The 5,122-nt window shown below is 40.6% G+C and overlaps 1 non-coding gene across 1 annotated transcript; it reads right to left on the bottom strand.

Annotated features, from left to right (window-relative positions):
- Positions 1 to 980: 980 nt before the first annotated feature.
- LOC141617785 (small nucleolar RNA R71) lies at positions 981 to 1,087 on the bottom strand. The gene has a single exon (XR_012531210.1). It is a non-coding gene; the product is annotated as a small nucleolar RNA R71 (small nucleolar RNA).
- Positions 1,088 to 5,122: the final 4,035 nt, after the last annotated feature.

The following is a 5,122-nucleotide window of genomic DNA, read 5'->3' on the forward strand; positions in this document are numbered from 1 at the left end:
ATTGTTTACACCCCTTATTTTATTCATCTTGCTAGTTTATTTTCATTGCTATTTTAGTTTAGTAACCTTCTACATCAACCCAATTTGTGACACCCCTAGACACTACTAGTTACAATAGAATTCTCATTTCAATACCCGTCCCTTGGGATCCGACCTTTACTTGCCTCTTTACTAATTGTAGAGTTGTTTGTGAAGTATAAATTGTGTTTTGTATCGACCATTGACCAACGACCACATATGCTTAATTTGTGAAACGAAATGGCACCGATCAAAAATGGCGCCGTTGCCGGGGACGGTGTTTAATTGATTTAAGCTTTCTTTTATTGTTATTAGTCGTGTCTTTTTCACCTTGGGGAAGTAAAACTCCTCAAGGTTTGTTCTAATTGTTTTCTAGTTGTTTGATATTTTGCATGTCTAGAAGGTTACAAAGAGATTTGTTACCTTTTGACCGTGAAATCGAAAGAACCTTGACGAATAATAGGAGACTTGTTAGGAGGAATTTGGGAGGTGTTGGTGAAGTTGTTCAACCCACTAGTGAGTTTGTCAATCCTTTCGCAATAGAAGGAGAAGAAAACCCATTAAACAATACCACACAAAATCCACCTACAATGCCTAAATTATCGTCACACTCTATACCCACCGAGGAGGATCTACCAAATGGTACTCCTACACCGCAACATCTCACCGGTAACTTTATTGCCAAGTCCGCCTTCATCCAACTAGTTGAGAGGAGCCAATTCGGGGGAATGCCTAGTGAGGACCCTCATTCTCATATGGAAACCTTTTGCGATTATTGTGAAGCTATCTCTCAAACGGGCGTGACTCAAGACTAAATAAGATGGGTCTTATTTCCTTTTTCGTTAATCGGCACCGCAAAGCAATGGTTGAAGGGCCTTGATAAGGCCACCCTTGGAATAGATTCTTGGAAGAAGCTAGCTCTAGCTTTCTACAAAAAATTCTACCCACCGGAAAAGACTAACATGCTAAGAGCTCAAATCACGGGTTTTAAGCAAAGGGATGAAGAATCTTTGTATGAAGCTTGGGAGCGGTTCAAAGGTATTTGTCGCTCATGTCCTCACCATGGACTTAGCGAATGGTTTTTAGTGCAACAATTTTGGAATGGTTTATATGAAGATTCAAGGAACATTCTCAATATGGGATCAAATGGAATGTTCACCGAAGTTGATGACAATCAAACATGGAACAAAATTGAGGAAATGGCGGTCCATAATTCACAATATAGTAGACCTCGCAAGGCTACTAGAGGAGGAAAGTATGAAGTGGATTCCGTTACTCAATTGGGTGCTCAACTTAGTGCTCACATTGACACAATCAACTTGAAGTTTGAACAAGCTATTGCTAGACTTGAGGAAAACTCAAAAACATCAAAGCACCATGTCAATGCCATGACGGCATCCTCATCAATCCCAAGCGGGATATGTGAGAATTGTGGAACCTTGGGTCATGACTCAAGTGAATGTAGGGGAACAACCGAACAAGTTAATGCTTTCCAAGCTTACAAAAGTGGTACCCCTTATTCAAATTTTTACAATGAAAACACCAAGTTCCATCCAAATCTCTCATACAAAAGCCAAAATGTTCAAAACCCTCAAACAACATACACTCCACCACCCATGAGAAATCAAAATCAAAGACCCTTTTACAATCAAAACCAAGGCTACCAAAATCAAAATCCATACAATCACCAAAATGACCAAGGTTTTGATGTCCAAAAAGCGGTCCTCCAAATGCAAAAGAATCAACAAGAATTTTTCACTCAAATGCAAAAAGATAGCCAAGCAAAAGACACCACCATCAACAACATTCTAGCTCACACCAAGATGTTGGAAACACAATTGACCCAACTAGCATCTTCAAGTTCACAAAGACAAAAAGGGCAATTACCACCTCAAAGTAATCCCTCTAGACACGAAACGGTTAGTGCCATTCACTTGAGAAGTGGTACAAGATATGAAGCACCGAAGGAGCAAGTTGAGAATGAAGTTGTGAGAGCTAGTGAGAATGAAGTTGTGGTGCAAAGTCCCAAAGAAGGGGAATTATCAAAAGAAGAAAGTTCAAAGAAAAATGAAGACAAAACCAAAGAGAAGGAGCCCATTGTGATTAGACTTCCTTTTCCAAGTCGTCAAGCCAAGCCCAAATTTGATGATCAACTTGGAAAGTTCATGGAAATTGTGAAGAACTTAGAAGTCTCAATTCCTTTCACGGAATTAATCAATCACGTTCCGGCCTATGCAAAGTACATGAAAGATATCCTCACAAAGAAGAAGTCGATCCAGAAACTTGAGACTATCGCCTTCACTAAGGTGAGTAGTGCAATACTTCAAGGGAGTTCACCTCCAAAGTTAAAGGATCCGGGAAGCTTCTCAATACCGTGTACCATTGGCGACACGACGATCAACAAAGCCTTATGTGATCTAGGGGCTAGTGTGAGTGTCATGCCGTACTCGGTGAGTAAAAGGTTGGGAATGGGAGAGCTTAAATGCACCAATATCACTCTTCAAATGGCCGATAGATCGACGAAGACACCATTAGGGATATGGGAAGATGTCCCCGTGCGAATTGGGAAGTTTTTCATCCCGGTGGACTTTGTCATTGTTGATATGGAGGAAGATTCCAACATTCCAATCATCTTAGGAAGACCTTTCCTACACACCGCGGGTGCGGTGATTGATGTGAAACATGGAGAGCTCACTCTAGAAGTGGGAGATGAAAGCATAACTTTTAATCTTGACAATACCATGAGAGCTCCTCGTTTGCATGAGCCATGTTTCATGATTGACCATTATAGCCGAAAAGATGAAAAGAAGAAATCGGAACTCCAATGGAGGAAGAAAGTTGAAGATGCTCCATTCAAAGAGCAAGTGAATTGTGACAAGGAGAGCTTGCAAAGCTCATCAAAATCAACCAAGGAAGAAGATGATGGCCTCATTGGCCAAGAAAAGAAATTGGGAGAGTTGTCTCCATCTAAGTAAGAGATTTTCAATGATCAACTCAATGAAGTTTGTGGTCTTTGGGACGACGAATTTGAAGGGATCTTTAATCCCTACATTGGGCATGCCATCGATCATGATCAACAACAAGGGCCACGGTCTATTGAGGACCTCTACCACAACAATGAACAAGCTTTTGATTACTTTTTCAAGGTGTTAAGCAACATCAACAAAACCTTGAACATGCCCCCTTGACATCTCATCAAGAATGAGAGTTTGGTGGAGTCCTCCCTAAACCACCACTTGTAAATATTTCTAACTCCCTAACTTACTTTTAAATTTTTGTATTGCATTTTTTGTCATTTTTGGATTTTATTTACTTTGATCAAAATAATTGTCATGTAAGAGAGAAGTGAGGGAGGGATTAACAATTTTAATTGATGTGTAGTGCTTTACCTTAGTGTGGGGATGACAATTGCCTAGGCTATTCATGCCTTAGTAGTGCCCCCACAATGAAGAACACAAGATTTGAAAGAAAGAAAGAAAGAATGATAAGGGAATGCGTTTGTGCACGGATGGAACTGAATCCGTGTACACAAGGACCAATCCGAGCGGATTCCTGAGAATCCGCCCGTCTGAAGAAGATCCGAGCGTCCTGCTGAGAAGACGCCCGTCTTGGGCTGAGCTGAATTTGCAAAATTCTTGACTGTCAAAGAATCCGAGCGGATTTCTGGAAAGACGCCCGTCTCACAGAATCCGTCCGTCTTTTGAAAAAGACGCCCGTCTCAAAGCTGAAGAAAAACAAAGAAAAATCTCTGGACTGAAATCCGTCCGTCCTGCACGAAATCCGCCCGTCCCATCTCAGAAGAATCCGAGCGGATTCCTCAGAATCCGCCCGTCTCTAGGCGGGATTTTGAAAATTTTGAAGCTGTAGAATCCGCACGGATTGTCCCTGCGTCTTGAAAAATGTCGAGCTCTTTATAACCCATCCCACCTTCATTCATTCATTCATTCATAAACACTACCCATAACATCAAAACCCTCATCCTCTCCATCTCAAAAACAAAAACCCTCAACAAAATCCACCAAAATCAAATCAAACCATCTTTCAAACAACAAATCAATCACTCCATCTTCATTAACAATCAAAACCAAGAACAAATTCTTCACCTTTGAATCGATTTTTGTTTTTATAAAGGCAAAGCCTTTCACCTTCAAATCGATTTGGGCATTCTACAAATTGAAGATTTTTGACTCTTTACTTGGTTAGTTCATCAAATGGCAAGAACAAAGGGAGCAACAAGAGCAACAAAGGCAACAAAGGCACCAAAAGCAAAGGCTCTCTCTCAAAGGCAAAAAGCTCTACAAACAAAGAAAGCTTTGGCAATGGTGGTATCAACACCAAACTTGGAAGTGCAACCACAACAACAACAAACTTCTATGGGAGCATCACCTTCTACTCCGTGTCGATCAACTCTTGCATTATCCGGAGGTAACTTTCATTTCCGATACCCATAGAAATACATTTGTCAAGTTTGCTATGAAACAAATTCAATCCACCAAATTCATATGTCAAGATGCTTTAGAGAAATTAGGTGTTCTTGAACAAACAAAAGCCTTTTTCAATGCCATGGGTTTGAAGAAATTGTTTGAAATGAAGGAAGTAACATACCCCTCCCTTGTCTTCGAATTCTTAAGTTCTTTAAAAGTGACAAAAGTTGAGAATAGGGAAAATATTGAGTTTCGTCTAGCTAACACTAGTAGACGCATTACCTTTCCGGAATTGGGTGAAATTTTGGGTCTTAGCGATGAACATAAATATTATAAGCAATATGGGAAGTATGACCCCGAGCCTCTTTGGGAGGCAATCTCCGGGAAGAAATTTGAAGATTTTCATGCTTGTCGTTCTCTTTTGGTCCATCATCCGGGCATAAGAGTATGGCACAAAGTTGTGGGAAATACCATAATTGCTAGGAAAGACACCAATCATTTCACGGGACTCGATTTTATTCTCCTTGAATCAACTTTGAATATTGGAAGAATTCACACCAAGCCTTACAATTCTTTGAGGCTATTGGTTGATAGATGGCTCCATGTAGATAGTGGGAAGAAGGGTACAACCGTTATTGTTAATGGCGGCCTAGTCACGGTCCTAGCCAAGCACTTTGATC

The sequence above is a fragment of the Silene latifolia genome, chromosome 1 (assembly GCF_048544455.1).
Source record: "Silene latifolia isolate original U9 population chromosome 1, ASM4854445v1, whole genome shotgun sequence".
In the NCBI taxonomy this organism is placed as follows: domain Eukaryota; kingdom Viridiplantae; phylum Streptophyta; class Magnoliopsida; order Caryophyllales; family Caryophyllaceae; genus Silene; species Silene latifolia.